This window comes from Phaenicophaeus curvirostris, chromosome Z (assembly GCF_032191515.1).
Source record: "Phaenicophaeus curvirostris isolate KB17595 chromosome Z, BPBGC_Pcur_1.0, whole genome shotgun sequence".
NCBI classification, from domain to species: Eukaryota; Metazoa; Chordata; class Aves; order Cuculiformes; family Cuculidae; genus Phaenicophaeus; species Phaenicophaeus curvirostris.
Genome location: NC_091431.1, coordinates 7573929 through 7596043, shown reverse-complemented (window position 1 = coordinate 7596043; position 22115 = coordinate 7573929). Strand labels below are relative to the sequence as shown.

The 22115-nt window shown below is 36.8% G+C and overlaps 1 protein-coding gene across 1 annotated transcript in view; it reads right to left on the bottom strand.

Moving 5' to 3' along the window:
• Positions 1-537: 537 nt before the first annotated feature.
• Positions 538-22115, bottom strand: part of TOPORS (TOP1 binding arginine/serine rich protein, E3 ubiquitin ligase) — a 567831-nt gene continuing 546253 nt past the window's right edge. The window contains exon 3 of the transcript XR_011339351.1: positions 538-599. The gene's annotated coding sequence lies outside the window, so the exon portion shown is untranslated. The remainder of the gene's footprint in view (positions 600-22115) is intronic.

Genomic DNA, 22115 nt, shown 5'->3' with positions numbered 1-22115 from the left:
GTTCAGTAGACAAAGAAAGGTAGAGAGAACGAATGATGACTCATTAAGCTACTATTTCAATAATCTGAACAAGCTGAGAGCAATTATGTTGTGACAGAAAGTTGAGGAACTGAAGTAGAACCAACTATTGTCTGAATTAGACTTCAATGTACTGTTCAGGACCATAGCCTGTAAGTATGCCACGTTTTCATACACAATGAGTTTCACACTGTATTCCTCACATTTCATAGCAAGTCTTGTCAACTTATTAGATCAGCTGCAGAATGATACCTGAGCATGTTAAGTCTATGTAGCAGGTCCAACACACAAAAAAACCTGAGACTAACCCTATAGATTAGGAACTAAGAGTTAGGAGGGGAAAGACAAAGAGCAAACATAGAACATGTTCTTATCTGTCACAGTGAGATGAGACTCAACTCAGTTGCTTCACACAGTCCAAGTGGACATGTTCAAATATAGATGTTTTCTTACCCTTGGTAGAGCATCAGCCCACGATGTTTTGTTGCGAAGCAGTTTTTAAGTAATAACAATATCACTGTGCTTGAGTACACACCCTGTTCACCAGACCTGGCCCCCTCTTCCCAGAGATTAAGTGAGTGCTCAAAGTAATCCACTTTGAGTTACTAGAAGATCTGAAAGCAAAAATTAGGGAGATCCTCAACAGCCTTTTAGAAAATGAACTGTGGAATTGCACTGAACGTTGGCAGCATTGTATGCAGTTGTTTGTCATTTCCTAAGGTAATTATTTTTATCATAGCTGATTTTCTTAATTTGTCAAATAAAAAGAGTTACAGGCACAGTCTTGGGGGTTTTGTGTCAGACATTATGTCAATAAATTAAATTTGAATTGTTAGTTCTGTCATTTTGTCATTGTTCAGTGACTGACTGTTTTACATTGTAATTGCATTGCTCCTAGTTTTGGGTTTGGGTTTTTTTGCATTCTGATAATTTTGCAGTTTAAAATATTTTAAACTGGTTTTGAAATTCATCTGATATTAACCTGATAGATATTGCCTACAGTGAGAAAAACTTCCTTTTAATTTATGAGATATTCTTTTCATTCCCATGCTGATGGTACCAAACTTATTATTTATGTGTTTGTGCTGGGTGTCCATTTCTACTCAATATCCTTCCACAGCTAATATAGTCCTATCTTACTCAAATTCTGTGCAAGAAAAGGTTGTTTCATCTATATTAAAAAGAAAACTGACAATTATTTCACTGAGAGTGTTAACTTTTGGAATAGACCTTTGCAGCTCAATGTTGTAAGATCTCTGTTTGTTAGAAAGTGAAAATGGGCATCTCCAAAAATTTGCTAAAGCACTTATAAGAAACTTAATTTTCTTGCTCTTTTGTTATGTGATGTAGCATCAGATACACAAGCATAGAATAAAGAAAGCTGCAGCTTTTATTGTCAATGTTTCTTATTAGACCTAGGCAGAGTGAAACAAAGTGAGTAGCTTAATTTTAATAAGAACAAATTAAGAAGGCTTCTTTGTAAGAACTAGCAAAAGGATTAGGAACCCCAGAAAGAGAAGCCATCTGAAGGAATGGACAGCACATGAAAACTAGAAAAACCAGGCACAGGGAAGAACTGATGAGTCTAGAAGGAAGAGAAGCAGTGAGGGAGAGATGCCACCAAGCTGTCTGTATAACTGTTGGTACCAGACTGACTCTGGCTGGCACACTTCTCCTATCAGATTTTTTCCGGAGTCTATCAAAATGCAGGGGAAGCAGACTGAAATAAGAGATATCAGATCTTACTTCTATTTCCATTAAAAGAAAGAGAAAAAAAGGGATTTAGGCAGAGTACATTGGATCTTATTTTCTGCACTCTCATGAGTCCATACCCATGCTAATCACTGCAGCTGTACTGTACAAGTGACAAATTTGGGACTAATTGGGAATAATGGAGAAACAGTAGCAAAAGCCATTTAAAAATAATTCACTTTCATTCAGTCTGCACTATAAATGGCCTGTTAAACTTTGTTTTGTTGGTGACCTGGCCTAACCTCTGCTATCTACATTCTAACACACCCGTTGAGGAGCAAACAATAATTACACACTTGTACATTGATGAAAATGGATTCAGCAAAGTGGGATGCATTTTAAAAGATTATGAGAGAGGCACACACTTTACACAGGATTAAGAAAAAATCTTATATTTACAGGCTGTCACTAAATATTCTGGTGAGGTAGCGGGCTTTCTCCATGCCGCTGACTCTAGTCTCACCTTGTCAATGTATTCCAAGGTCAAAAACCTGTCAACAATTTTCTTGCAGTCACCTGGGCAGAAACAGAGAAGGGGAAGAAGACAGAGGAGACAAGGGGAATAGAACTGTTGCACAAAATCAAATTATCATGTCAAAGCACTATACTAAAACTATGAACATGATCATCCATTTTCTCCTGATTAATGACCTTCTCCTTTCATGTTCGACTAACAGAAATTCTGAAATCACCTACATGTGCTGTGAAGACGTTACACAGATAACTAGTTGAGAAATCTTTTTTTTTCTTTCCTTTTCTTGATAGCTGTAGATATTCAGCAGGCAAACAGATGTGAGCTGTATACAAAATGTAGTGACCATAGTAAGAATAACATTTGAGGTCTGTTCCTTATACTGTCATGGAAAGTGATTCCATATCTGACAAGTAAACTGAAAAAGTATGATTTTCACAAAAGGACAGGAATGGTAAATCAATTTAAAAGCAATAATAAAGGAAATTATTCATGTGAAGTTTGCTGATTTTTAGTAGGCTTGGGTAACTGATAAATAGTCTTCAACATGTAGAGGAAAATATACTGAGTTTGAGGCTATGTTGAGAAGACCTCCTCATTGCTTTCAACAATCCTTTCACACCCACCAGATAAAAAGCTGGTTAAAAGACAAAGTCCACTATCCTGCAATAATAATTAAATGTGATTGGAAGGCAGATGACTGCCTGTTGCGGTTTAACTCAGCAGCCAGCAACAAAGGACTCCACAGGGTCCAGCAGTGAAATAAAGAACTACATGGCATCATAGTTTATCCCCAAGCAGGCAACAGAATTAAAACAGAGCAGCCACTCACTCACCTCTGTCCACAAATCCACACCCCTCCCCTTACAGTGTGATGGGGAGAGGAAGCAAAAAGAAGGATAAAACTCATTAATTTGGATAAAAACAATTTAATAGAGCAGCAAAGGAAGAGAAAACACAACAGTAAAGGAATATACAAAACAGATGATACACAATGCAAACCGCTTGCTTCCTGGAAAACGATGGCTGGGCCTGCTCCTGATCTGGAGTCCCTAGTCATGTTCTGCAGCCAAGCACCCAGTCTACATGAAACCCAGTCATGGAAAAAAAAAAAAAAAACAAACCCAAAATTGCTAACTGCTCCAAGCTGCTAACTCCCTGTGAATCCCACCCTCCATCTAGGTATTCCCCATATATATCCTGAATATGACATCACTGAATATCCCCTTGTCCAATTTGGATCAGCTACCCAAGCTGTGTCCCTTCCCATCTTCTTTTGAAAATTACCTCTTTCCTGCCAAAACCAGGAAATTAACAGTTTCCCAGAAGGAAACAGGACACTGACACTGTTTTGTATAACTAGACTTATACACACAGCACTTTTTGCAGCAAGGAAGAGAAAGGAGAGAAACTATTAGCCTCTTTGTGCCTCCTGTTTCTCTGTAGTCCTTGGAGAAAGCCTGTTAATTCTGTTCTCATGCAAAAAGTAAGCCATGAAAACAATCCTTTAACCAGAGCAGCAGAAGATGTAGCCAGAACTATGTCACTCACTCCTGTCCTCCAGAGATTTCCTATACTAAATAATGCAAAACTAACAAAGATTTTGTTGTGTTGTTATGCCCTAAAACATATAAAATAAGTCAGGAGGGGCAGCCACAAAGAAAACCCAACTACAACACTCCCACAGGAAATAAGAAGATACCATGTGAAGATAAGGCATTTTGATGAGGGAAAATATATAAATACAGCGGAAAAATATTCCATTTTCATGGATTTCCTGGCAGAAGCTTATTTTCTGTCATAGAATCATGGACTAGCTTGGTTTGGAAAGGACCTTAAAGATCATCTAGTTTCAACCCCCTTGCCGTGGGCAGGGACATACCACTAGATCAGGCTGCCCAAAGCCCAACAACCAAGGCTTATCCTGTATTGTTCATAAATAGATAAGCTTGGAGACCAAAATAAACAAAAAACAAAGGGGCCACAACTTCTGTGGAATATATTTACAATTTTTCCTCTATACATTTCCAGTTTAGCCATCTTGATGTATTCTGGCCCACCTATAAACACTTAAATGTGGGTTTTAATCACTAAAGCACTGCTAAAGAAAATCAATACCTGAAATAAATCTCACGTCTGCTATCTGAGAAAGAATCCCAAAGAATCACAAAGTCTATTTATTAGACAATAATTACTACTGTTCATGTAAATGCCCACATTATTAGGGGCCACCATGGAATAATATAAGGCAAAAATTGATCATACTGAATAAATTAAAGTACTGAATACTTCAATTTACTGCCAAGTCGGTGAAAGGAACAACCTGCCAAATAAGCAATGATCCCCAGTTATCACAGGCTTATATGAGTAAATTGTTCTGAAGTTAATTTTATTTTCAGAATTGCTGTAAAATAACAATTGTGCAAGGGATTAAAACATTGTTTCTGATTATATGAATGTGAAATTGACTCACTTAGCTACCATAATGGAACAGAAATACTCCCCAAGATGGGCAAAACTACCAGAAGCACATATGAGGTCTTTGCCAGCAGCAAATAACATTTTGCATATGGTAACTGCCCCACATATGTAACTACCATATCTAAAGTCAAGCCACACAGTTTTGTCTTCCATTTTGCCTTTCTCTAGAAATAATATGAATAAGTCCATAGAAAGCGTAGTTTAAAGTGCAAAATGTACGATCCTACTTTTAATCTTAATTGTACCTGCAAATTTCTGTTCTTACACTCTTACATTTCTTTCCTTATTTTACCTTTTTCTTGAAAGCTTACCTTTCATTTCTTCACTTTATGTTTCTCCTTTTAGTATTAAATTCTCTGCCATACAAATACCAATGGCTTTATTATACTCGATTGTTTTAAATTCCTTCGAGGACAAAATGTGGCGCTTTTTTTCTGTAGTCTTACATGAGAAAAAAAAAAGTAAAAATGGAACCTGGCACTTCAGCAGCTGTAGATATTTCAATATTTCAATATTTCAATATTTCTGTTCTATAGACTCACCTTTTTTCCAGGATGGCAAGTTTTCACTTCTGTCTTTAATGTCATTTCACTTCATTTCATTTATCAGCTTTGTAGATTAATTGTGTATTCTAGTTTACACAAGTTTCCATAAACAAGATGACCCAAAATTAACAGCTCATTTCCAAATAATAACCTGCTGCTGTTCTCAGAGGTTGTACAGTTATGTTGCACAACACCAGAAATGCCTTAGTGTGTTAGGTACAGGTGTACTAAGGGCCAACTGTTTGTGGCTCATTTGTCAGGCTGCTGTGGCAATGTTATTGCAGACCCTCTGGGCCACTTTTCTCATGTGTTGCCTTGCTGTTTTCCTAGTGCAAATGCTGTCATGGACTTGCATCTGAAATAATTCTTATGACAGGTTCTCAGGGGAAGTAATTGTCACCAGCATAAGAAGTGCCTCTTTTCCCCGCATTTCTTTCTTTGCAGATTTTAGTTTATGTAAAATCAAATACAGAGCACAACAGCACAGATATCACTGAAACACTTGAAAGATACTGTCCAATATTTCATTTGCACAGAGACTGAACAGTCAATAAACACAGAATATTGATGCCTAATTAGCCTGCTCCAAGCAGTGCTAACAGCATCACAAGCAGAATAAGCAACAGGGAGTTTGAGCAGGCCTGAAGGAGAAGTATGAAGGGAAAAGCATAGCAAAGTTTGTCAGCATCAGTACCTCCTATTGCACTGGAGAATATTGCCCCTTCCTGAAGGAGGACATTCATCTGGGACACTTATTGCTCTTTTTCTCAGCTGAGTACTGTCCAGAAGTTTCCATTTCTCAACTGTCTATTCTTTATTATTTTTCCACAATTAGCTTTCACTACTACAGTCAATGTGTGTTACCAGCTATGGATCCTATTAGAAAGTCATCATGCATGTGAAACTATCTCACCCTTCTTTGTGCTAAGTTCACATTTTTCACATGAACCAGTAGCTGTAATTCTTCTTTACCACTTGCTACCAAATTTAAACTCAAGTTCATCATTTTCAGTTATATCTATATTTCAGTGTTGTTAAACTACTCTTAACTTGGGATTTAACTCATATTCTGCCTCTGAGACAACTAAAACAATCTTGAAACTAGTGTTCAGTTTTATTTTAAATGTAATTATTCCTACATCTAAACCAATTTCTATTCTTAAAGTTATATAGAAACGCAATTATTTTAAGCATTCTCTCCTCTAAAAAATAATTAATAAGTACTACCCATTAACTATCATGGACTATGGACTTGACTCTCTAATACCTTCCGTGAGCTGCAAACACCATTAATTATCATCTCTAAGCCATTTCATAAATTAATAGACAATCTCCTTTCTAGGTGTTAAACATATGAACCCTTTAACACCAAAAATTAGAAGAATGCTATTTCCTACTACAAAAGGTTGCTGGTGTACCAGTCTATAAGTTGTGGAACTTGAAGAAAAAGACAAGGATTGGCCCACACCTACAGTTTCACATCAAAGACAATGAATGCTACATTAATTTAGCCAGCAACTGAGCCAGGATTTGGACTTCAACACTTTTCAAAAACAGATTGCAGACTACTGAAAACATCAAATCTTATCAGACAAGAAGCATCATCAGACCTAATTTTTTTCCTATTTTCTAAGGTGTTTAAGGAAATATATAACATTGGTGGAAATCAAAAACAAAGGTGGGACTCAGAAATTTCTATAAAACTATTTTGAAATGTAGGTCTGATTTTTGTCTAGAAGTTTGAATTCTTTAATTCATTCTTTCGTAAGCAGAAACAGATGCATCTATGACATCTAGCATAGTTTACCAGCATAAAATTTTCTGGTTGAACTTTTAGTCTTTAAATATGTAGTGATGGCCATTGACACCAATTAACCCTCCTCTTCTTTTACCCCATTCCTCAGGACTTGGCTGCTCACCATAACTCCACTGCCAGCTCATTGGTCAAATTCCTGGCTGGGTTTCAACCAAGACAGAGTAAAAGCTTGAAAATCAGTGATTCATTTATCCCCTCATCTACATCACAATTTTCTTCTTCTTTTTTAATAAAATGCACAACAAATTACCTTAGAAACATTCATTAATTTTTTTTTAAATATTGCAATTACTGTTTCTGTCAAAAAATATTGACAAATACCCAGTTAATACCTATGCAAACCCTTTCCTTTTTCTAGTCTGCAAAAAAGCAAGGTTTTGTCAAATTATATGCAAGTTGGTTTCAGTGATCCAGGTCAGTATGAAAACTCCAAATGCACAGTTGATTTCAGCTGTTCCCACTGTGCTGTCAGTGGGATCTTATCTCTAATGGAATCTCTTATATCTTATCTCATATGGAAGATGTTTTTCCTGCTGTGTTCCTGGCAGGACATATGCGTTCCTCAGATGCTTCATTCCCTACTTCTTTAAAAGGCAACTGTCATCACAAACAGTGAGTAACCCCATCTCTGCTTGTGGGAGATGAGTATGCTTCACCAGTAGGGCACAGTAAAGATAAAATTAGCATTTACTGTATTTCCATAGATAATGTATGAAAAAAAGATAGTTTCCACCCTTGCAAATAAATGACATGAACTGTCACAGTGCTGTCAGTGTGGATGAAATTACTTGCATTTCTCTGGGAGCAGGGAAAAACCACCCTTCATTCTTTTGGTAAATGCATTGTATTTCTATTTTTGTGTTATAATACAACTCCTTTTAAATGGCAAATTAAATAAGTAATGCCTGAAAGGGAATGATTTTATTTTGAATACTGATTCGTCTCAAAACCCCTTTAGTTTATATATACTCCTAAGGTACTCCTCAGTAAGGAATTGCCTTCCTAGATGGCAGTGAAAATAGGTAGACACTTAGCTTTTGATTCTTGACTGACTTATTGCCCTATTCTCAATAAATATCTCTATATAATCTGAGACTCAACATAATTAAGAATATTCTGTGAATATGTAAGCAGAAAGATTAAAGAACCAAAATTAGTATTATTTCCATTACCAGTAACTTAAGAGGAAAGAAGATTCTTTCTTACATTCTCTCTCAATTCAAATTACAGTATTATTTCTATGAGGAATTACGATCTGTGAACACAAAAGTCATCCATCTGTGTGCAGTGCAGCAGCATGAAAATAAGCCTATTGGCATTCAAATATTCATTAGATCGAGAAGATATTATAAAAGGACCTATTTTATAAATGATAAACAATCATGTTTTGTAGTTCGTGGCTAATTATTTTCTTTGCAAATCCATTCTCTTCCTCTGCTTCACTCTTTTCAAGAACCCCTTGCAACCCAAGCATCCCTTACTACTCAAATATTTTGCAAATAAGATTTTGCTTTTTATTCCTTCTAGTTCTCCTTTACACGACACTTAATCATAGAATCATCGAATTATCAAATTGTTTGGGTTGGAAGGGACCTTAAAGATCTTCTAGTTCCAACCCCCCTGCCATGGGCAGGGACATCCCACTAGATCAGGCTGCCCAAGGCCTCATCCAACCTGGCCTTGAACACCTCCAGGGATGGAGCAGCCACATCTTCCCTGGGCAACCTCTTCCAGTGTCTTACCATTCTTATGGTGAAGAAATTCTTCCTATTGTCTAGTCTAAATCTGCTCTTCTCTAGTTTATACCCATTGCTCCTAGTCCTATTGGTACAAAAGAGGTAAACAGCCTCTCCCCAGCTTTCTTGAAGACCCCTTTCATGTCCTAGAAGGTTGCTATAGTATCTCCTTGGAGCCCTTTCTTCTCTAGACTGAACAAGCCCAACTCTCTCAGCCTGTCCTCATATGGGAGGTGCTCCAGCCCTCTGATCATCTTTGTAGCCCTCCTCTGGACCCATTCCAACAGCTCCATATCCTTCTTATGTTGAGGATTCCAAAACTGGACACAATACTCCAGATGAGGTCTCACAAGAGAGGAAATTGAGGGGCAGAATCACCTCCTTCGATCTCCTGGCCACACTTCTTTTGGTGCAGCCCAGGATATGGTTGGCCTTCTGGGCTGTGAACGCACATTGCCAGCTCATGACGAGATTCTCATCGACCAGCAGCCCAAAGTCCTTCTCTGCAGGGCAGCTCTCAATCACGTCATCCCCCATCTTGTACTGAAACTGGGGGTTGCCCCAACCCAGGTGTAGGACCTAGCATTTGGCCTTGTTGAACCTCAGAAGATTCACACAGGCTCACTTCTCCAGCCTGTCCATGTCCCTCTGGATGACATCCCATCATTCTGGTGTGGCAGCTGCACCACTCAGCTTGGATTCATCTGAAAACTTTCTGAGAGTGCACTCAGTCTTCCTCTCCATATCACTGATGACAATATTAAACACTGATCCCAGTACGGGCCTCTGAGTGACACCACTTTTCAAGGATCTACACTTGGACTTCGAGCCATTGACCACTACTCCCTGAATATGACCATCCAATCAGTTTCTTATCCACCGAACTGTCCACGTATCAAATCCATACCTCGCCAATTTAGAAAGAAGGATGTTGTGGGGGACTGTGTCAAAGGCTTTACAGAAGTCCAGATAGGCCACATGTGTTAATTTTCCCATGTCCATTGCTGTAGTTACCACATCATACAAAGCCACTAATTTGGTCATACAGGACTTGCTCCTGGTGGCTGCCATTAATAACCTTCCCGTCATCCATGTGCTTTAGCATGTCTTCTAGGAGGATCTGTTCCATGGTCTTTCCAGGCACAGAGGTGAGGCTGACAGGTTGGTAGTTCCCAAGGTCGATTTTTCTACCCTTTTTAAAAACGGGCACAATGTTACCCTTCTTTCAGTCACCAAGGACTTGTCTCAATTGCCATGACGTTTCAAATATCATGGAGAGTGGCCTGGCAACCACATCTGCCAATTCCCTTGGGACTCTGGGATGTGTCTCATCAGGTCCCATAGACTTATTTATGTTCAGGTTCTGCAGGCGGTTATGAACTTGATCCTCCTCTGCTGTGGGAGGGGGTTTATCCCCCGGTCACCATCTTGTTGTTGCATGACCCAGGAGGGGTGAGGAGAGTGGTTGTCAGAGAAGACTGAGGCAAAAATGTTAAGAACCTCAGCTCCCTGTCTATTGATACAAGGTCAACATTTTCAGCCATCAGTGGGGGTACATTCTTTTTAACCTTCCTCTTCTGATTGATGTATCTGTAGAAGCCTTTCCTTTTATTCTTTGCTTCCCTTGTCAAGTTCAGCTCCAGATGCGCCTTGGCCTTCCTGACCCCATCCTTACACAACCGGGCAGCGTCCCTATACACTTACCAGATTCCCTATCCCTTCTTGCACTGCCTGTGCAGTTCCTTCTTCTTTAGTTCAACCAGCAGGTCTCGACTTGGCCACACTGGTCTCTTTCTTTCCCTCCATGATTTGCTGCATCTGAGGACTGAGCACTCTTGTAACTCATGGAAAGTATTCTTAAATATTTTCCAGCTCTGTTCTGCTTTCTTGTCCCCAAGGACCATGTCCCAGGGGGACCTACCGAGTAACTCCTTGAGGAGCTGGAATTTTGCTTTCCTGAAATTTAGGGTCCTGAATATATACCCCTTGCCTTTCCCACATCCCTCAGGACTTTGAACTACACCAGTGTGTGATCACTGCAGCTTAGGCTGCCTCCAGTCTTGACATCACTGGTGAGTTCACTTGTGTTAGTGACCATTAGGTCCAGTATTGCATCTCCTTGGGGCAGGGTCTGTATTAGCTGGATTAAGAAATTGTCTTCAATGTGCTCCAGAAATCTCCTGGACTGCCTACAGCTTGCTGTGCTACTTCTCTAGCATATGTCAGGATGGTTGAAGTCCCCAAGTAAGATGAGAGCTTGTGAGCATGAAGCCTTCTGTAGCTGGAGGAAGAAGGCTTCATCGTCAGGCTCTCCTTGATCAGGTGGCCTGTAGTAAACACCAGCCACAGGTTCCCAGTGGTTCCTCAGTCTTTATTCTGACCCCCAAGCTTTCAACCTGTTCATGGCTATTCTTCAATGATAGCTTTTCACATTCTATCCCTTTCCTGACATAGAGGGCAATGCCTCCACCCCTCCTTCCCGGTCTGTTCCTTCTGACCAGCCTGTAGCCATCAATAGCCACACTCCAGTCATGGGATTCAACCTACCAAGTTTCAGTGATGGCAACTAGAATGGCAATGTAATAAAGACGATGGAGTCAATGCCAGAATAAGAGGCAATAGAAATATATTGAAATATAGGAAAATTAAACATTTAAACATAAGAAAAATCCTTTGGTGGTCATGCACAGGAGGAGGCTATCCAAATGCTGAAGAGTTTCCATCTTTGGAGCTGTTCAAAATCCAACTGGACAGAGCCCTGAGCTCTAACTGATTCTGCATGATATGGGGAGTTGGACAAGATGGTATATAGTGTTGTCTTCTAGCCTTTGTGACTGCATCATTCAGTGAGACAAAGTTCAAACTAGCCACCTAAGAAATAAACAAGAATAACAGAAATATAAAAGAAATTATGGATACCTTCCTCTTACACACAGGTATCTATGCAGACTTTAGCTGATTTGCTTTAGCTTTCTAAGCTTTTGATGTAACAATAGTTACTGTGACTATGCTGAATAACACTACTTTTTTAGTGGAGATGAATATATGAATATTTATATTCCTTAGTGGTTATATGTTTACCCATTATAAGAATCTACACTGGTATTTATAGAGGTTTGAAAATAATAAATCAAATGCATATTTCTGAAATATGTTTGCTTGGGTTTAGTGCACATGAATGACAAGGAAATCAGCACAGGTAGGTCAGAGCTAGAAGACTTTCTGTTTCTACCATAAGCATCATAAGCTGAATGATGAGGATGTGTGAAATTCAGACAAGACAAAGTGGAAGCAAAACCTTGAAAAAGTCAGTAAGAAAATCAAATTCAACTAAGCTTCGGCAATAGGTAATAGGAGTCAGATCTGAAAATCAGTTAGGTTAAACTATCAGGTAAAATCCTTAAGCTCAATTATCAGACAATAACTTGATGATATAGAAAATGTTATATACTGTCTGTAGGTAAACAAGTTATTAATAACTTTTCATTTATGGTCACTTCTTAGAAGCACCTACTCTAGTCAAGTCAGAGACGATGTTTTACTTTTGGATATTATATATGACATTTCAGATAATCATAACTTTACTTAACATTATGAAAGTTCATTAATTTTGTGTCATCATCGCTTAGTTTTTTGCAATTCACATTTTGTACATTATATGGCAAAAGCAACTAATTTAAGGTAATTATTTTTTTTCTACTCAAAATAATTATTTTGCATCACTTTTTTTCCCTTACATTTTTCCTTACTAATTCGGCATTATGAGCATCAGTATTTCTCTCCCATCACACTTTTTCACACTAAGACATGAATGTCACATATCTATCTTTCTAAGTGCTCATCTCCTTCCTGTCCTGCAGCTACAGCCTCCAATCTCTTTTATCCTGCTTCACCTATATACACCCACAAAAAACTAAACAGCCTATCAAGGCATAGAGTTCATTTCTACATCATTTGCATTTTCCTTCAGGAAGAATAATATGTGAGGAAAGATTTTTCTTTTTCCTTTTTTTCTTATATCCTGGGAAAAAAACACTATCATTTTTCCCTTTGCTTCCATATTAAAATAAATGTCAATTAATGTTACCATTCCTGCAGGTTCACAGAGACAGGACTGCCACAAACCACACAGTGACCTCTTGTACTTTTTTCCTATCGGCTGCTCACCAGTAACTTCCATTTCTCTATTACCTGAAAGTGGAACTGATGAAGCAAATGAGAAAATATAGAATCATAGAATCATAGAATAACCAAGTTGGAAGAGACCCACCAGATCATTGAGTCCAACCATTCCTATCAAAGGAATATTTCTAATGGGAGAATGAAGACAAAAAATAAGGTCTTAGGACTCCCTCCTCAGTTCTTCTGAGACAAATTCCAGGACAAAAAAACTTAGATCAATGAATAGAACCCCTTTGAAGCATTTCTTCAGGAATCAGCTGTTAAGCAAATCAAACACAGCCCTGTAGCGTGGGGAATCCTCAGAAGATCCTTTACACCACATTAACAACCATTCCCCTGCCTATGATCAGAGATACAGGAAAATAAGCTGTGCCTATATTAATATGTTCAAGAAACTGAGCATACGTGAGCTGGAAGCCAAAGCTGAAAAATAATATAAATGTTCCATAAATATGGAGCATAACCATGAGACGGGTAAAAATAAAGTAACACAAGAAGAGATATCAACAGATAATTTAATAAAAAGGCAGACAATCCTTTGTCTTATGGGAGCCATTTAGCTGATAATGATATTGTCTAAAGTGTGCTTTACTCAGAGAGACTGGAGCAATAGATGCATTTGTAATAGGCAAGAAAGGAAAGTCTTCCTTACTTCTATGAGCTTCTACGTTACTAAATTCCAAGTGTCTGATTAAGACTTTGACTTTCTTTTTTCATACTTTATAGATTTCTGCCTGGTAGCACAGGGTGGTATTTGAATACAATATATGATTACATTAGTAAATCAAATGCAAAAGGCATCTCTTCAACACTGACTGCAATTAAAAATATTTGCATTTGAAAATGTTAGGAATAAATTAATGAAGAAAAAAAGCAAGTGAATTTTAAAATTCAGATGTTATTGTTTCTCACATAAAAGTTTTAGAGAATTTTTTGTATGAAACAAACCGGCTTTCTTCACTGTACTCTGTGACTTCCATGCGAGGGTGGGAAATTCACTACATTTCACTTATTGCCACTGTGATAACATCTCGAGTTCAACATAGTGTTAGAAGATAGATCAACATGAGAAGCTTGCACTCACACATATGATGTATTCAAGACAGCTTGCCTATTTTTTCTCTCTTACTTTAAACTTGCTAAAGCATCCATTTAAAGTAAACAAGTGCTTCCCATAAGTAGTCAACAATTATTACACTATCAAACATTTGCCAAATAATTTATTTGGGTTTCTTTTCAGACTGCACTACTTCCGCTTATAAAAATAATTAACTTGACAAAAATTATAGCTATCTTACTTGAGTCTTTCTTCTTCATATTCTTCTAAGTTTTTCTCCTTTGCATCTAAGCTGAATTTATTTCTCCCAGATGCAAACATAAAACACAAATTTTCAGTTTAACTTTTACCAATTATTTTGACTCTTGGACAAAGGGCAGATAAAGATTTCCTGTAAGCTCAACAATCTGACATTCACCACATCTGATTATTTTACACTCACTTGTTCTTTTGAGCTACACAAGAAGTTTCAAATATTACATGCTTCTACCAGTACAGAGCAGCCTAAAAGGGCCACTAGCTGAAATTAGAATTCAAGTCACAAACAATAAAGGAAATTTTAAGTTAAGGCTACCTTAGTCAAATACAAAATATATATATTTTTTCAATTGTCTGTGTGAAGTTTTTAGGAGTACAATTTCAAATGCATTAAATTTTAACATCTACAAGCAACATATTTTAGAGAATTTAGTTTCAAGAAGTCTGTCCCTTGCAAAAATTAGAACAATAATTATACCAATAGCGGGGTGACTATCTATTCAGAACAGTTTGCTGTCTAAACAGTGAAAAAAAATCTAAAGAAAGATATGCTGAAATTTCTAGATAGTACCAAAAAATTGTAATCACATTCAATGAAAAAAAAGATACTGAAAAATTGTGATCACATTCAGTGAAAAAAAGATACTACCTACTGGAGATAGCAGGCCTCAGTTTTGTGACAAGTGTCTGTTGGGAGATTATTTTTATTTTCCTCATTTACCCTTAAATTTAATTTTCCATTGTTATGCATGTATATAACATAATTTCTGTTCATACAATAAGGCTGAATAGTTGAAAGATTCTGCTTCTGTTTAAGCCACATCTCCTGCTCATATACGCTTGTACACTGGGCCTCCAGCTGCCGCCTCTCATGAGTTCAGGAAACTTGTTACTTCATAGCCTACATTCCTTATAAATAGTTATACTACTTTTATCCTGGCTCAACAAAATATCAATGATAGTTTTGTGAAGTTTAATAATAACTGCACCCACTGCACTTTCAAACTCTCATCCATCTCCTTTAACACTGACAGCATCCTTATGTGTCCAGTTTCCACCATGTACTTGTAAGATTCCATTCTTTCATTGATGTGCTGGAGAACTGAGGTGAGTGATTTTGGATGCAATCCACCTTTCTGGCCATTTTCTTTCTCTTCATTTACAGCTTTCACAAACAACAGCGAGCATCAAATCTCTGCATCACAACACGGTCCCAGTAGGTTATGCTCATTACTAGGCTCCAGTATGTCGTTACAGATGTGCTATTCAAATTGCAGCATTCACTTGGAATAAATTTTTTTTTTATTAGTTCTCTTCAACCTCCTGTCATCTTTGAGGAGTCAAGAACTACCTCTGTAGTAAGTGTGTTGAGATAGAAGGTCTATATACCACAATTGTAAAAGGAATGTTAAAGCATCCATGTCTGTGTAACATTCAAGCAGATGAATGTAGAAGAAAAAGGGGAATTATATAGCTTGCTAAAAATGTCCAGTAATTTCAGTATTCAAATAGACAAGCAAACAAATGAACATTATGTATCAAAGAGGAGGATGTGGGATTTTACCCTTAATCACATGCTATTGCTTGTTCTGCACAAATATCCACCAGTTTTTATAAAAATGGAACATTAGATTAGAACAGAGAGGTGCTGTTAGGATATTTACACATAAATATGCACACATGTGCATTTGAGTTCCATAAAAACACATGACTTTGCGGATTCTTAATGGTTATTAGCAGTACAGTTTCCCAGCACAGATACTCATTAGTTTTTTATGTTTTCTACTGATAGCTCTAAATAAACTCTATCAAGTACACAGAGAAAGAAACTAGTCCTCTAAAGCACAGTCATAGATAGTCAAATTAGAGAACTGTAAAATATTTCTGGAAGTTAGAAGAATATATCACAACTCTATTTGCTAAACTTTTTTCTCAAACTGAGGTTAAAAAAGGGAATTGAAATATACCAGAAAAAAAAATACAGGGAATTAGATTAATTTGATATTTGATATTAGCTCCATAAACACCAACATCAACAAGAAAAATCAAATATCTAGGATCAGCCAACCTATACATTTACAGGTTTGCTGGTTAACATCAACTGTCATATTGACCTTTTGAGTTCAACAAATAATCTCATTTCATTTCAGGACAGCAGGGTTTAGCAGTTGAAAGCTGAAAGTCTGACATTTTTTTAGAAAAAAATATTTTGTTTCAACAGCAAAATATCTGTGAAATACAAAGATCAATAAAATCTCACTTCATTTTTTAATTAATATGATAGAAAACATCACTTGGCATGTTTTATTTCTTTTTCATAGAGATTTACACAGAGCTCTGATCTCAAATGCTTTTGGGAAAATTACACAATTATGTACAGAAGCAAAGAGGGATCTGTGAATCCTTATGTCAGAGTATAAGCGTATTCCAATGAATCTATTCACCAGCTTTTAAAAGATGCAGGTATATAAGCTGTTTTGTTAATGCCACTAGAAAATGAAACTTTGCACTTTTCTAGTGAATTCAAAAGACTTAAGACACCCAGGCATGCACAAATAAATTGAAAATATCACAGAGCTGAGCAGTGACTATGTATGAGTCTGAGGAAATTATTTGTTTGGCCTTCCTGAAGCCAAAGGAAGAATAGTTAGACAGTCATACTTTACTGGACATCTGTCTAAACACTTCCTAGCCAGCAGGCCAAGCAGTAAACAAGATGCAAAACTATATGCAATATCTTGCTGGGGTAGGTCTGGTGGTGTATGGAGGAATGAGGGCAAAGCAGTAGTAGATGGAGCCTACTTCTAGTAAACCATTATGGCTGAACTGCCCCAACTATCCATAGACTGAACAACTCTAGGCTACAGAGGGACAAAAACTTCAGTAAATATGAAAATGTTAAAAGAACTTCTCAGAGAGGCAATCAGTAAGAAACCCTAGGCCAAAACTATAAAAACAAGCATTTGGTATGAAGAAGTCATACAGATAGGCTTATTTGCTACCTCTTGAGTTCTAACCTGAAAAAGAAAAGGCAAGAATAATAAGGAAAAAAACCCTCATTTTGAACATAGCGATACAGTAACTTTTTAATTCTCTCAAAATATTATTTAGACCAAAAGCTTAGGAGAATTAAAAATAAAATATTATAAATTTATACGTATTATGAAAGTGTCAAAGTACTGGAAAATCTGAAAATGCAGAAAGGTTATACTACTGCAGTAACAATAGTCCCTATGTTTCGAAGGTTGTTGCAGGAAGAAGTGTTTCTCATCCATTCTTCCAGTGTTTCTGGCACTGACAAGGAGACTATACAAGTGCAGGTATATCAGTGATCTGATTCATTGCAGTAATTCATATGAATTTTGCATGCTCAAACCAAAAGATAGTAGAATGACAGTACATAAAATGAAGAGAAAAGATTTTCAAGCACACCAGAAAAACTTCTTCAAAAAAGAAAAGCCATGAAACTAAAACCAGCCCTTAACCACAGCCATATTATAATGCAATTTATGTCAAGGATTGCTGGGGGAAGAAGGGAGTGGATGAATAGAGAGAAGAATTCCGACAGCTCGTTATTAAGTTGAAAGATTAATAAAAGCAGGCCATTTTTTATGAAAGTTTCCCAGTTTATCAATCAATTTAAATGAGACTCTTTCCATTACCATAAGAACAACCAGCCTGAAACTGTGACCACTGACTGATGGATTAGAAGTGCATTAATGTTAGGGTCATAAGAAAAGAACGAAATGACCACTCCCCTTGATACTATTAATCCTCAGAAGAATTGATAGATCCCCTGCAGTAAAATACAGAAGAGCAAGGAGACTGAGAACATGAGTTTTTTTTGAAGGGACAAAATATGTATCCTTGAGAAAAAGACAGTTTCTTTTTTTTTCCTTCCTGAGTAATCCCCTCGACAATATTTATCACGAATATCTACAAGCTGCTATAGCACAGACCTGTACACTCTATTCCATACATGTCAGTGATATATAGAGAAGTTGGTTCCTTACTGTGGCAAACAGGCAAACCTATGGATTTCATTCTTTTTGCTTCCTGAAATTGATTTACCTTAAAAGAAACCAAATAATAATAATAAATAACATATTAATTAATAAACAATTATTATTATTATAAATTGTAATCCTTAGCAAATTCACAGTTAGTTAAGGATATATCAGTGCCACAGAGAACAGAGATGTATCAAAATACTGTAAACGAATTTTTGTCCCTCTACATATTTTTACACATCCTGTTACGTGCAGGCTCACGTGTATTGGACTTTGGTCTGCGTAGTGACAGAACCTGAAACTGGACATTGAATTGGATATTCCCAGTTTGGACTTTGGTCTTCACTAGTCATTCTTGATGGTCACTGACCATGTAGTGATCTTTTGACACCTTCCCCTCATGCCTTTATCTTCCATTAGCATTATGCCTGCTCACATATTCTTCTTCCTCTTTGACCAGTGCTCAGGTCCCAAATGATGTTTAGTTTAGATGGAAAGCCTGCAAGATGCTGCAAGTGACAGATTATGTTCAGAAGCCAGCTGTTTGCATATTTGAGTAGACAGCAGGAAATCTTTGGAGAACTCATGGGTAAAAATCAGAGAGTCTCTGCTGGTATTTTCAGACATTTTTTGTAATCTTCACTATTCTAAATGACAAGATAATAATGGCTGTCCACAGGATATCAGCCAAACAACCACAAACATCTATTTTGTCACCAAGACAATGATGTGGAAAATTGAACCACATGTAAAGGGCTATATCCCTTTAGTAATTGCTGCTATTTACTTGTAATATGAAAAGTCTCTTCCATCCTACATTTGTCTTTAGGTTCAGCTTTGTTAGTGTTTCTTGAATGTACATATGCACACACTTTAAAAATATAACCGATAATTTGTGTATAGATTTATTAAAGCATCTTTCCTCTGCTTAATACTTTTCATTTGGAACAGCAGCAATGAAAAGCAAATATAACTGATGAAATACAATAAATGCATTCTGTGATGCTATGGCTAAATATTTTTTTCAAAGAATTTCCATTCTATGATCAGGAATGTGTCAAAAGATTTAATGTTAGTGACTATACAAAGCCTTTTTTTTTTTTTACCCAAACAAAAGCAAACAAAGCTTAATGTATTCAGAATCCTCTTATTTCCATTTTCAGCAGATATTCGATTGGGTAATTTGTCAGCTAAGACTAAATAATGCCAAACAAAATAACCATATGTGTTTTACAGATTAGAGATAAAAAATATTTCTTGTAAATCTTATGTTCCATCAGGTACATTTTTAAAGTTGAAGCGTTGATTCAAACCAACAACAAATAACTTTCAAAATAAACTCCTTTTAACAGGTAAGTTCCTGTGGCTTGGAAAATTGTTCTGAGCAAGGTCAAGAACTTCTGTAGCTTGTGTCTCCTTAAGGATCTGCCAGATTTAGAACCTGACAAGGAAAATTGGTGCCTATAGAAAATGAGGAATGAAACATGGTCAACATAGAACAATGCACCTCTTAACATCTAGCCTGTGCTGCCTGCTCCTTACGTTTGATCCCAAGGACCATAAAAAAATTGTATTTTCTTCAGACTCAGACTGCAGAAGTATTTGTGTTTCATTTTTTCTGTGTTTAATGTGCAATCCTATACTCCTCAAGCATGAAGGCTAAACATAATACTACTTATATTTTTATTTGGCTTCTGATTGTTTAATTTTAGTATATTTTCAAAGGTTCATAACTTCTGAGACATAAAGCACTGAATTCATAGAGGTGATGTTTCTGATCCTAAAGAGGCTAACAACTTTAAAACCACATTAGCTGATTATTCTTTAAATCTAAGCCACACATAAGCAGTTACTGTGACTGTAAATATTAATCCCTATTTAATAATGAGTATTAAGGTTTCTTTTATATCTTGTTGGCAAACTGAATTTTAAAAATACCTTTTTACTCTCAGTCAAGGAATGAGGTGTAGCAGCACTTGCCCATAAAATGAAGTGAGTTATATTTAATGACAACAGTAATTTCATGTGCTGAAAGGCACATTCACACACTAGCACATATCAAGTGCAGTGCTACAAAGCCTGTCAGAAATTAAGAACCATAGTCTACAGGCACATTTTGGAACAGAGGAGTAGATTCAATTCACTTTTCACCCAGGCCTCCATTCTGGATCAAGTCAGCCCTGTTAATGTGATTGTATCTCTTATAAGAGAAAGAAACATATATGTGCAGCTAGGCACTTACATTACCATTTTTATGGTAGAACAATGATTATTTTCCAGTCAGAAGCAAACATCAATTGGTAATTAGTTGAATTGTAACTACTGGTCTATTCTGATAGCATGCAATTACCTCATTTTAAGACCTGATCTATTATATTTCTCATTTTTCTATGAGCATTATAACTGCTAGTATTCATTTAAGAGCACAGAGATGCTAAGAACAAAAATGAAAACAATGAAATCTAGATTTTACAAAACACCTGATTTTACAAAATTTGATCAAGACTACAATATATTTTAAAGTACAGAGATCTAAGAAGCAGTCTCCTAGAAAGTGTGTGGAATATTTCTTCAAGGTGTGAATTTCCTTCTGGGTGAGATAAAAAACATTCTGTCTGAAGAGAGCAGTAGCCCCTATATGTACCCTTATTGCAATATAGAGTCCATGTCCTCACCATGCTTTTCAACTCCACATCCCATTCACACTGGAAGTTCTTCAGTCTAGCAATATCTATCCATGACATAAATAATTAGAAATTACCTAACAAAATGTCAAAACATTGACATGTTTTGTGCTGACTCTTCTGTCTACTGGACATCTTATGCCATCAGACTGAAAGAAGGTACTCACTTCCTTTTCCTAGATACTAGTCTACCAGCGATGCTTTTTGTTAGATCCCCTGCAATAAAATATCTTTTAATTGGGAGTGGAAAATTGAGATTTCTTCCTTGCAAAATTACTTTCAGGTGGTGTTTTTTAAAATGTCCTTTGAAAAATAAGCAATATATCTGCCAACTTATTTTGGTTTTATATCTGAAGGGAAGCTTCCTCTAAATCTGAGCACTAATGAAAAACCACACTGGCCTCCCACAAGCAACAGATCACATTACTCCAGAGTTCAGTCACTGATCTTACAAAAGTTCAGAGCAAGAACTTCTACATTTACATTCACTTATGCTGCCCTGCTGCTCTGACCTTGTACAACGTCAAGCCTTAGAGATGCACATGCAACTCAGCCATTGCCAGAGCCAGTGAGGAAAAGTGAATTGCACTTCTGGGTTACTAGAAGAGAAAAAGATCGAAGAGAAATAAATACTAAATAAATAGAATAGAAACCAAACAGGGAGATAATAAATAGCCAACATGGCATTGCTAGTTTCAGAAGAAAAGAAAAGAGCCACTGCTATACAATGAGTCTAATTCTGGCTATCTAATGCTTCATATGCCAAAATGGCACTGTAGGTCTGTTTGAGAATGTTACTTAATAAACAGCTGGGTTATGGTATTTATTTTCGTGTGGGATTTTTACATGCATTTTTCTAAAATTCCATTGTAAAGGCAGCCCTAAACAATCCAAAATCCCAATAAACTCAAAGGTGAAATAGTAAGATAAGGATTAATATTCTGATAAATATCTATATAGCTTATGCTGTGAAACCACTCTGAAAAATACCTGTACTTCAAATAAACCTATGCCAGTGAATGAGACAAATCTTAGTTCAAGTCCCTACATTCTGGCAAGACAAATACGGTGACTAGCAGGTAGTGAGACAAATGAAATACAGGG